A 13,529-nucleotide genomic window follows, 5' to 3' on the forward strand; every position below is an offset into this window, starting at 1 on the left:
TGCCCCTTGTTCCAATCTTTCAGCTGTCAAACCCATGAACCTGGCCAGGTTATATCCTGGATACCTTCTGACCAAGGTAGCCGTTTTCCCAAGGAAATCAGGTGTATGGGAGGAGCTTTGTCTCACCTGGAGGTAAGGCCATAGCAGGAAAACACCCCACGCGTGAGAACCTGGAAAGGGTTTGAGAAGCTCTGTGGTTTAATGATCACTTCAGTCCCTTCCTGAAAACTTGTGTGTTGTATCCAGCAAATGTATTAAACTGTGAGCTGGAATCTTGCATTGCAAGCATAAAGCATTTCTGAACTATTGGCAAAATAATCTCTTTTAGTGTCCTTTATGTATCCTTACACAATACTTCCATTACAGTATTGCAATAGAATAAAATAAGTCAAAACTTACCCAGCTTTAAGGAGGACCACCCCCTTCCCTCCAGATTTAGAAGCCATTTCCTATATCTGTCAGGTAACTGAAACATTCATGTAGCTGCTTTTATTACACCTGACTGTGATGTACTAGAAATGTACATTCTATAAACACTGCTGGCTTTCTAAAATCTAGTTTTCTATCTGCTATTTTGAAAATTGTTTTGTCCATTTAACTTCATACATGGCAAGATGTCATTAAATGGGAAAGTTATCCCAGCTTTTCCATTTTTTTCACAGATATTCATAGGTTTGAGCAGTCATTTGACTTTTAAAATTAGCAAAAGAAAACTACAGTTTAATTACTAATTTGAATCTTCTACTGATAGCAGCTTAGTTAGCTGTTTATTTATGGGCTCTCTGTGAACAGAATTTAATGGTGTCTTGTTATTGACTGCTTGGGTCTTCTGTCTATTATAGCACCATGTGCAATTTTTCGTAGATTTATGCTGATTATTATTTTTCCATTTCTGCACCATATCTCAGCTTTTCTTTCCTCCCTCTTATTAAAGAACACTAAGAGTGACCTGATGGTGTTTCTCCCTGATCAGGGCAATGTCCCCTATCCTCCCACAGTTTCTAAGTCAGACTGTGTAAACCAAACGCTTAAGCACATTGAAGCTGCTTTCAGAAGCACTACTTCTTTCAGAAATAGTGTTTCACTCCATTTCATCATGACCAGAGGACATACAGAAGAAAATAGGTTTTGTGTTCAGGTATTGTGCCTGCATTCTCAAAATATCCCAAACTACTGCTCTAAACACATGGTAACTGTCAGTTAAAGTGCAAAATGAATACGAAAATGCAGCACAATATGCACATTCTGCTTCTGTATCTTGTCTCTTTAACTGTTACCAAAAGATTTGTAGAAGCTCAGTTCTAACCCACAGCATCCTGCATGATGCTACTGCAAAGTACGCTTAATTTGGGTCAGGAAAAAGAAGTATAGTTTGTCTTGTTGCTTGTTATACTTGTTATATTTTATTGTGTTGTTTAACTGATCTTTAAAAGCTGAAAATACAAGGTAAGATACATCAATGCAATGACAAAAAGTGTAAAAATCTTGTGCCTCTGTGACCCAGATTTCCCTGTCTAATTCCTCTTTTGAAAAAATCAGGGACTAAAGTCACAGGTCTTATCATTTGACATGTTGTTTCCAGCCCAATAGGGTAGAGCAGCAATCAAAGTTAGCAAAGGATTACCACAGCTATTATTTCAAGGTTTTAATAGTAGCTTTTCATAAAAGTTAAGTGGACATTGGACATCTCACAGTACTACCTATCTTTTTTCATTTTTAGAAGTTTATATCACGACTGGATGAAAAGTCATGGTAATTAAAAGTTTGGTCTTTATTTAGTTTATGGTAATAGAAACTTCAGGTTTGTATTTCCATTCTTCTGATTACATATATAAAGGGTAGAAATGACTTTCATGAGATGAAAGACACCACAGGATTATGTAATAATTTATCATTTGCACAGAGGAAATTAAAAACAAAACAACAAACATAACATGACCCACAAGGAAGTGCAGAAGCTAACAAGTGCCTGTGTCGCTCCTTAGCCAGCTCACAGGACTTGGGGAAGCAATTAGTATCTGATGACCTGTGGACATTTACCCTACCTTTATAGACCATTTCAAAGTAAGTCTAAGTCCTTGGATGAAACAGCTTTATTCTACCTTGACAGTTCTCCTGAGTACCTCATGTGACCAGGAGAACAATCTCAAGGGGATCACAGGCACTCTGAGAAGAGAAGAAAATTAAGTAAGGGAGGTAAGGAATGACAGAGGTGGAGAGAGCAAGCAGAGGCAAAGACAGAAGTGACATTCAGAGAATTAGTAGACGGAAGAAAGTGTGCAGGGTAAGCAGAGGTGGAGAAAGACATGGTATCTTTTGTCCAGTGGAAGCAATTGCGTTTCAAAAAATGTCAAGTTGCTGTTAAAAAGAGGGAACAAGCACACAAAGTTTAAAGAAAAGAGTGGATTCATGAAACTGCCACACAAGCATCCCTCACAAAATATAGACTAAAATTTTGTCTTCAATCAACTACTGCAGTGATTGAAATGCATAACCATTGGCACGTGCACTTTACAAGATTGTTTGCAGTGTTGTCAGAGCATCCTAAAACATGCCTCCTTTTCCAAAACTAACAAATTGTGCTCAGGGTTTTTTTTTATTTCAAGCACTACAATGTCAGATGACTTTTGAGTTTCTCAGGTGGCTACTTTTTACACTTCAACTTTTAAAGCGTCTTGGAAAGTTTAGGGTTTTTTCTAAGACAAAAGGAAGATTTTCATTCCTACTTTTCTTTTTTTTTTTTTTTAATGGCTAGGTCAAGCTTAAAGCCATAGTTTTCTGTTACAGTTATATGACAGAAAAGGCTTTCTTGTACATGTATGGGTTTTGAAGTGGACTGAATAGAACAGAAGAGAGAGGCATCCTTACAGGCATCATGACTGACACCTATCAGACAAGATGCATGTAGAGCAGGCATGGAGTAAAGCATCATTTGATTCTCCTGACTGACTCATTTGTCAAGGACAAGGATTCCAAACTCAGAAACTTACTGAACAAAAATTATAAGAATATATTGAAGCCTCTGCCAGACATACCTTGGAAAGGCGAAGCCTCATTATTTTTCCAAGCATTTCTGAAGGGCTTTTCTGAAGCTCTGGACTCCAGTTCTGAAGAGTCCTGGCTGGACATAAGAGTCTGTAGCTGAAGAGAGCACAGAAACTACTGTGAAAAACCAATGTAGAATCAGTGAATAGAGAGAGGAATTTTTCTGAGCCTGTCTCCCAATACAGTAACTGTTGACTAGGTTTTGCAGTTCAGTGGGATTTTTTTTTAATGTTGTTTCAAAGCTTGTCTATTATTATAGGGTTACTAGCAAACTTGTGGCTCCTCAAAGGCCTAGGAAACCCAGAAGCATAGATTAAATTCCCTTCTCTAGTCAAGCACTCCAAAATAATGCTCTCATAACTCTGTCAGTCTCTCTCTCTCTCTCTAAGCTTCATGAGCCAGTTATATGAAGTGCCAATTAGAGAGAGAACTCATCATTGGCAAGAGTTTCTGGAATTACTTTGGGATGTCACATACCAGTAGAGAGATTTGTCCATGCAGTGGTCCTCACAGAACTTGACATTTATATTCTATTTCTCTGTAAAAAATGTGTCTGATTTAATTATTACAGGCATTAGCTATGCCATAGACTTTTATTCCTCAGTAGCACCACGAATAAAACTTTGCCTGAACAAAGATTTGCAAAAACGACTCTCTGATACAGACATGGTCACACCATACTTTGTATTTAGAAGTTGCTGAAGTATGAATGATTTTTGCTCCTTGGAGAATTCCACACATGGAATTACTGCTTGACAGAGCCTGGTGCAACAGCGTCTGTTCTCTAGCAAGCATCTCTCAAAGTGCCAATGACAGTTCCCTCATCAGTACTTTGTCTCAAAAGAAACATGTAACTAAATTCTTGACACATTTAAAGATTATTTTTTTGTCATCATGGTAAGTGGGACAGAATTCTTCATTTAAAAGAAAATGTGATTACTTTCTCAGGAGGTGTTATTTAAAAGAAAGAGGCAAATTTTTCTAAATAAAAAAGTGCACACTGAGTGGACCTGAAGAGTCACCGTAAAGTATTAAAACAAAGATTCTTCCCTGCTGATGAGGTTTGGGGTAGTGATAATAAAATAAAAGAACAGGTTGATCCAAAACTTCTTGTAGAAAGGTAGTCTTATGGCTTCCTTTTTGTTGGCTTGTTTATTTATTTATTTATTTACTTATCACTGGTGGTCTGCAAAACCACACAAATTCTAGTCATGCATTTTCTACAAGCCACACTGCCAACCAAGTCAAAATATGTGGAAAGTTTGTGATGAAGAATTAGTAATTTTTAAAGCATTTTGTAATCATTTCTGTGGAACATTTATTAGGCTAGAGAGTATTTAATCTATCTGTTACCGACTACATAGATCAGTAGTTTCATCATACTACAGAAACTCGGTAAGAGAATGTAAGACATCTCTGTTCTCCAAAATAATCTACTGGCAACCAGGCAAATAGATGTTAGAAAGATAAGTGTATTAGCACTTAAAGTGCCCAGAACAAGAGAAGTTAAGGCAAAATCTATGATATTAGACAGAAAATATTATCTTGCCAATGCTTTTGCACAGAATTTTAATTGGCTGCATAGTGAGTGCAAATTACCATTCGTGATTTGTTGCTACTACTACCGTGTTTCATTACAGTAAAGTAGGTTTTGGAAAAATACATAACAGATCTGCTTCATTTTCTATATCGTAGTGCAGAAGCTGTATGACAAATGGTAATTGCTGTATCAAAAAGGTCTAGGCAGTTCTCAGTGTTCCACATTCACACTGCTATGCCACAACAAATAGATTGATAAGGCAATTGTTTTACAATATTGCATTGAAAAATAACAAATAAAGATCTCATTCTGATTTTTCACTGACAGAGGTGGGAGAAGCGAGGGGAAAAGGTTGCTTTAATCTTTCACTGCTGGTTGATGGTGGAAGTGACATTTCTTTCTCTTCTTTAATATTCAGCTTCAGGGGAAAAAAGCTGGGAATAACCAGCCAGAAATTCCAGCCTGGAGACTATTGTAGAAATAGCTGAACTATAGAACTATGTATATTTAGAGCATGTCTTGATTATATTTTCTCAGCCTTATGCTGACTGCCCTTTCAGTCCAACCTCTCCTCTTACTGTTTGTCAGTCACAGTAGTTGTACTCATCACATGGACATCCTCTTACCTTTTCCTCAGTCTTGTCACATTATTCCTTTTTCCTTACAATGTCTCACTCCATTTTTACACTATTAGGGAAAAATATTGTTCCCTAACTGGAGCTGGTTGGGGAAAATATATTTTATGTATTGACTCGTTGCAGAAAGTTTACTCTGCTGTGCCCTGTTACTTTAACCCCAATACTTAAGCTGAGTCTTACAGCCTGGAGATGTCCTCTATTCCAAAAAAGCTTACTTTTCCAAATGTGTATAAAGCCCTACGATCAGGAGGCTGGGTTCTTGGTCACTCTCTAGCAATTACTAGTATGCAAACAGCTAGAGGCTGTAGTAGATAATACACAATTTAAAAGGTTCAGAGAGCTACAAACTTTGTGCAAAAGGGAACCTTTCCTGTCTATGCAAATCATATTGCCACAGAACACAAACAGTGGTTATCGATATGCCCCCAAAAATGGTTTATGGGATAAGAGAAAGACTCTTTCAGTATATCTAGCACAACATCAGATGCTTTAACATGATATATTGTGTTCATCAAAATGATCTATAGAAGAGCAATAATGATATTACCAAACATAAAATTAGAATATTGTTTTTTTGTAGCATTATCAGTTTCTAAATTGAGTGGTATCAAAGAAAACTATCTATCAGAAAAAAAAAATCTCTTTTTCTAGAACATTAAACAAACCAAAAAAACCCTGAATCAACAAAACCAAAAATCCAATGCTTAAGTTTGCCAGCTTTGTCAAAAGCATATTAAAACATCCCTATTCATTTGTTCAGACTTCATTTACTTGGACCTTGCTATCACCTCACCTCCCTCTGTTCATCATCAGCCATCATTAAGCTCTCTTGAACTCTAAAGGTTAATTAGAACATAATTGTTCTCCTTTACAGAGACTGATATATACACTCCAGAGATACAGAAGCTTCTTGCAGTAAAAATGTCCACTCTTGCTATTGATGATATGAAATAAAGAACACATGAATCACATAATCATAACATAACTTTTTATTCATATGGAGAATCAGAAAAATAGTGGAATCAGCAAAAAAACCCCTGATGTATATTGACCTTAAAAGAGTTGCTTTCCATGGGGAAACATCCCACCCCAATACTAGTCCAAAATACTAAACATTCAAGAATTAAGCCTTATCTCATTAAATTACATCCAAGAAATCTTAACTGCAATCAGATTTTAGATTTGCATGTGCTTGTTTTAGACAAGGATAACTACACCTTCCCCCAAAATGCCAAACCGACACTCCCCCCTACCAAAAAAGGGTGGAGGGATGAGGGGAAGAACATTGTCCCAAGAGAGTAGAATGCCAGTCACCAACATAACAACAAAACTGAATCTATCTTCATTGATAAAATTCCAAGGCAGGAGGGAAGTCTTTTTTAGGCAAGACTAAACCAGGTCTATAAAAGGCAAAAGACACATGCTTGTATTCTTCCCTTGGCAACTGTACTCTAAGAGAAAGATTTAATGGACATGAGGGAGATGGAGAAAGGGAAGGAATCACTGGAAAGGAAAGAAAGCTGGTGAAGAAAAAGGTCATATGGTATTTTTGTCAAATTTCTTCCCAAACATGAAATCCCATGCAGGAAACAAAGAGGAAGCAGAGAATGGAGAAAGAGTAAACAGACAAAAATAAAGCAGCTGAAACTGGTTTGAATAAGGTTTTTGATAGGAAGATGGCCAAGAAAGAAATTAAAAAAGGTGTCTGTGTGTGGTATTGTTATCAGAGCCACTTTACAATGTGACAGTAGGAGAAGAAGAGCAGGTGCGGATGTTTAGATGAAGCTGGAGTTTGCTTTTGCCAGCTTAAAATTCAGCAAGAGGGCAAAAGAGCCAGAAACGAGAATCTTCTAAGGAGTCAGAAAACAGCTGAACCAAAGCAAGGGCAAAAAGAGAGCTAGAGGGGATGACGAATATGTAATGTTACTGCAGCATGACATTAGAAAGGCCATGTGAGAGGAGATTTGAAGAGACTGATGGACAATAGCTGCTAAGACCATGTCATAGTTTTGTGTGGCTGGGTTCTGGTGGAGGAGGGGGGGGCTGCAAGGGTGGCTTCTGCAACAAGCAGCTAGAGGGTTTCTGTAGGCCCAAGACAGTAAACACCATCCAACTCAAGGCCGAAGTTGTTGTTGACCAAGGCTGTGCCCATCAGTGACAGTCACACCACCTCTGGGAATCACATTTAGGAGAAAAAAAATCACAAGCAGCTGCTTTTTGCCACCAGAGATGGGAGTGAGAAGATGTAAGAAATCTGCAGGCACCAAGGCCAGGGAAAGTGGGGAAGGAGGCATCCCAGGTGCCAGAGAGAAAGATGCCCCTGCAGCCCATGGAGAGGCCCCAGACTGGAGCAGGTAGAGACACACAGGAGATGCTGTGACCCGTGTTGGAACAAGCCCTTGCCAGCACTTGCAGCCTATGGAAAGAGATGAGCACCAGAGCAGGTCTGCTGGGGGAAGGGGGTGAGGCTTGTTGACCCCATGGAGGACCAGGCTGTAGCAGTCTGAGCTTGAGGGACTGAGATATTCTGTAGTTTTATGACTGCACTCCATAGCAGTGACCCACGCTGGGGCAGCTGGTGAAGAGCTGAAGCCCCATGGGAAAGGACTCACATTGGAGAAGTTTGTGGAGGACTGTCTCTTGTGGATGGGACCCCACACTGAGCAGGGGAAGGGTGTGAGGAATGCCCCACCGGCCAAGAAGGAAAACAAATTGTGAGGAACTGACCAAAACCCCCATTCCCCCAGTCAATGCCCCTGTCCATGCCACAATGGAGGGGAAGAAGGGAGCAAAACCATGACTAAAGTGAAGTTTGCTCAGAAGGGAGGGGTGGGGGGAGATGCTTTAAGATCTGGTTGCACTTCTCTTTACCCAACTCTGGTGTCACTGGGTGTGCAGTGCAGTGCCATCAATTAGAGAGTTTCTTTCCTTTATTCCATGTAGAGTCTGTTTTGCCCATGATGCTAATTGGAGAATGATCTCTGCCTGTCCTTATGTCAACTCCTAAGCTTCTCAATATATATTTTCTCCCCTGTCCAGCTGAAAAGGGGAGTGATAGAGCAGCTTTGATGGGCATCTGGTCTCCAGCCAGGGCCAAACCACCACAGACCAGTTGATTAAGACGACAGGGAGCAGTAGCCATGCTTAGTGAAGCCAAATATCATTTTTTTTAATCACGTAAAATCCAATAATCATATCAAAACAGAGCTTGAGATTCAATGACAGTCTGGACATATCTGTGGGGAATCCATCTTGACAGAGGATGAGTATGTGAATTAGTGATGACAAAAAAAGTATCACTTATAAATGAGAGGGAGACAGTATAAAGAGCTCCTGTATGTCAAGTGCTTTATTCTGAGTAGTCACTGGAGATGCAGTTATTGGTGTGATGAGAATGTAAATAATAATCATCATTTTAGAGATCTAACATATATTCCATAAGCAGCAAGGGAAAGGGAAAGTCTGACAATGAAAGAGGCACAAGAGGTAGAGAAAGTGGTGAGACAGACACAGGTGAGAGGAAAATGGAAAATACAAACATGAGATACGAAGGTTGGAAAGGGAAAGAAATAAAGGTCACAGTATAAAGAAGATGAACAACTGGATAGAAAATGGGCATCACAATGCAGACCGAGAGTATTGTGAAAGGCATAAGTGACTACAGTACAGATAACAGTTGTAAAATATGTTGTATCAAAGAAAAGGAATAAGAAAACCATCTGTTAGGCAAGTGGATAGGGAAAAGGAGAGGCGATTCAGGGGAAAAATGTTCTGTTACAGTCAGCAAACATTTTTGATATTTGGTAAATCTGAAATTGCTTAGATTTATTGTACTGACTTTCGAGAATGAAATTTCCATTGTAGGTTGAATATCTTTGAAAATGTGAATTTAGATAAACACCATTTCCAAATACTTATGTCCTGAACTACCAATTATAACATATATCCAGTTGGACATCAGCCCTGAATATTGTCAGTGTAACTAAACGCTTCAGAAAAGAAGCCTCCAAAAGCCTATGCAATCCAAAAGAAAAGATAATCCAATAAAAATACCTAGAAAGCTATTACCTTTGGAGGTCTTTTTCCTTTCTAATTAAAAGAAAATTTTGGTTGCCAAAGATAGGTTTTGTTTTTAATTTCCTTTCTGAATTATTAAAGGATGTTGTCTGTCCTTGTAATTCCTGAGCTCAATTAAGGGATAGAGTTCAAATAGTCAAGCTATGCATGCAAGCAATGAGTGTTCAGATTCAAGTTTCTGGCAAAAACCAGGTCAATTCTGTCTGTCCATAGTACTTTTTGAAAGGAGTTCAAGAGTCTCACTAATGTTACAAAAGATGTGGAAAAATACAGATGAAAGCATTGCACTTGAAAGAAAATAAAATCACTCAGTTAAAGGAAAGGAAAAAAATCAGGATATATTGTTCTCACTCTCTTTTAAAAGGCTTTTATCACTGGTACAATCGTTTTCTCATTCACTTCTCAAATAGGAACACCTTTTGAGCAGCCATTTCATGCCATGTATTTAAAAATCTGATGAAAGTAACATTATATTTATTGAGAAAATCCTCAATATCCTCATCTCTAAAACTGTTTTCAAAATAAACATGAAGTTTGCTTCTACAAAAGTTAGACAAAAGTGTTCTGTATTGCATTGCCAAATATAACATAACGTTTGATTAACTTATCAACACTTAATCTTGTTGGCATAACATTCTCTCAAGAATTTTGATAAACACTTCAGTTGGGTATCTATTAAAACTTCTAATGACATACAATTATTTTCTATTATGTTAACATGTGTCAAGCATCAAAAAATTGTTTGTTTCCTATGTCAGTTTGCATAGATATGCAATTTTCATTTTTTTCTTACCACTCCTAAAAATGAAAATATTAAGTAGAAGTGGTAGAGAAATTTAAGACTAATTGGCAGCAAAAACAGCATCATCATTTAAAATCACACTATGCCATTAGACTTTGTTATGATAAACTACTGGGTTCATTTAGCTTGTAAATCACTTAGACCTTTCACATTAGTTGAAGAAATGACAAAGGTAGAGTTCATGCAATCAGCTAGTAATGCATAAAAATTAACTAGTCACCAGCTGCTCCACCATCATTAATGGAAAGGTGGAATACAGATTCCTTTTTGAGCAAAATGAGATTATACACTTGAGGATATGTTTAATCTCACCAGGACAAGGTGGTGCAATTACAGCAATAAAATGTAAAATGGTAAAATTTAAAAGGTACTTGGACACATGCATGGACATATACAATTTAAGTAAGACTGCATTGCTTCCATCACCATTTAGAAAGCTTTATAACCTATTCCTGTATTATTAAGAAATTCTCCATATTTCTTGCTAGAGCTGAATAGGGACTTCACAAAGGAGAGAAAGGAAAGCCAAGTCCAAAACCCTGTTCATTTACTATCCATATTCAAACTCCATTCATGTCATCACACTTTACCAAGAAGAAAGAGCACATGACTGAATTTTTGACAGCCAGTGACATACCATGTAAGAAGAGCTTAGAAAACAATGGGCTCAGGAAGCTTATTAAAACTGGGCATATATGATCCCCCAAGAAAAGACAAATACTCAAAATTCATTATTAAAAGAATAAATCCTACCAACCTTTTGCTCTACCACTCAATTTGGAGCAGCTGAATGTGTGCAAAAGCTATGGTTTGTAGTGGTTTGTATAATGGTTTGTAATCTTACACTAAGGTATCTATGCTAGTGAACAGGTTTCTCAAAAACATTAATGAGCACATACAGATGCTTTTCTGTAGCTTTCTCATTATAACAAATGATTTTGCAACATTTTCTTTAGTACTACACAGACGCCCCATTCACCGTGAGAGGGAATATGCACTCTGTTGATTAGATCTACTTCAAAGGAAGCCAGCCTAAGAAGACTGAAATATTGTCAGTGGCCTACCTACTCTCTAAAGACCCATGGGTCAAAAAAAGACATTCTGTAGTAATGTTGGCACAGTGAATTCAGTTCATTTCACTGCTTTTAACATAAACATATGGAAGTCTACTATGGTATCTCAGAACAGTAATTGGCTATATAATGTTGGTAAAATCCTCTTCATGTGCTGACAACTACTAATGATTTTGCAAAAGCAAGGTTCAAGTCTTGAAAAAGGATTTGCCAGAGAAATATGTTCCATTGAGAGGTATCAATTAAGGTGCACTTTGCATCTTCCAGGTGAAATTGAAGCTCTTTGCTACAAGTGTCAGGGCCCTGAGGGCAACAACTGGCCTTACTGGTCCTGCCCAACCTTTAACACCAAGACTGATCCTGATCCCAACAAGGTCTCACAGGTCCTCAATACCATGGGTCCTCAATACCATGGGATGACCTCAGCTGTCTCCACCCTGCTCTACTCCCTGGCTGAGGGTGATGGAATGGGCCCTGACTGCCCCAGTCTGCTCTGGTTCTCACCATGGGGAACCTCTCCTGGCACCCTGGTCCACAGGGAGCTGTCGGCCCTCACTGCACACCAGGAGGCAGATAATAATAGCAAGGTCTTTTCTCCAACATGCCCAAAGACCAAAAAGGGGTTTTGCCCAGCAGCTTTGCGGGCCTTATTGACAGGGCTTTAAACTAGACTCAAAGCGTGAGGGAAATAGCATCAGCCTTGCCTGTGGTAGGCTGTGGAATATGGAGGGACATGCCCAAGTTGAGGGTGACGGAGAGGGTCCTCAGCCTGTTGCTCAGGGACACGCTGAACATTGTGGCACGTTGGAAGTCTAGGTGTGGTGACTCAGGGGCTCCTGAGGCAGTGGGACCCCACGGGGAACCACTGGGAAGATACTTCAAAGAAACTGACTAGTAAATCAGCCTCACTGAGGGGCCAGCTGAGATGTCTCTGTGCAAACTCACATGGGGAACAAACAGGAGGAGCTGGAAAAGTGTGAATGCCTGCAGAGCTATGATCTTATTAGCATTATGGAAACATGATGGGATGACTGGAGCATCACGATAAAAGGATACATGCTGTTTAGGAAGGACTGGCAGGGCAGGCAAGAAGGGGGTGTTGCCCTCTATGTCAGTGACCAGCTGGAGTGCATGGAGCTCCACCTGGGCATGGATGAGGAGCTGAAGGAGAGCCTATGGGTTAGGATCAGAGTGGGGACTGCTGCAGGCCACCTTACCAGGCAGACCAAGCAGATGAGACCCTCTATAGACAGATAGGATAAACCTCACATTAGCTAGCCTTACTTCTTATAGTGGACTTCAATCACCCAGATACCTGTTGGAAGGAAAACATAGCTGGGCATAAGAAACCTGGAGTGAGTCCAGAGGAAGGCCATGAAGATGATCAGGGGGATGAAGCACCTCTTCTGCAAAGACGGTCTGCGAGAGTTGGGCTTGTTCAGCCTGGAGAAGAGAAGGATATGGGAAGACTTAATTACAAGCTAACAATACTTAAAGGGGACCTAGAGGAAAGTGGGAGAGGGACTTTTAAATCAGGGAGTGCATTGATAGGACAAGGGGCAATGGCTTCAAGCTGAAAGAAGGCAGGTTTAGATTAGACATTCGGAAGAAATTCTTTACTATGAGGATGGTGAGGCACTGGAACAGGTTCATCAGAGGCTGTGGAAGCCCCATCCTTGGCACTGTTCAAGGTCAGGTTGGATGGGGTTTTGGGCAACCTGGTCTAGTGAAGGGTGTCCCTGCCCATGGCAGGGGGGGTGGAACTAGATATTTGAGGTCCCTTCCAACCCAAAGCATTCTGTGATTCTATGATACTCTTACCCACATACAGTGAACTTTTAAGATACAGCACATGTTTATTCTAGCTTGATTTCCTCTTGCTAAAAAGACTGCTGTATCAGGTCCTCTAATCGGTATTATCAAGAATACGCTTATTACTTTCTAAGCACGTATTGCAGTTCCAATTGTTAGTATAACAAATGAAAAAAGGGAACAGTAAACCCCTCTGCTAGTTGTTTTCAGTATTCATTCATTTCACTGTAGTATTTTTGGTTTGCTACTTACTATTATTCACTTATTCCAGAGCCAAGACTTGTCAAAGCTTTCAAGAACTGAGGGTGAAAAATTACTTTCAAGACCTTTAGCTGGGAACAATGACAACTCCGGCTTTGCCTTTCTTTTGCAAAACACCTCTCAGGACAAGCACAATGCATTTGTAACAATTCAAGTAAAGCTGTTCTGCAGCATGCAGTAACTTGTTTTATTATTGTATGAAACATCATTGTCTGTAGCCTTCAAAGAAAAACCTCAAAAATGCAGTTCACTACAATAATCTTATGCACAATGTATCCATT

This window comes from Gallinula chloropus, assembly GCF_964237585.1.
Source record: "Gallinula chloropus genome assembly, chromosome: 1".
Classification (NCBI taxonomy): Eukaryota; Metazoa; Chordata; class Aves; order Gruiformes; family Rallidae; genus Gallinula; species Gallinula chloropus.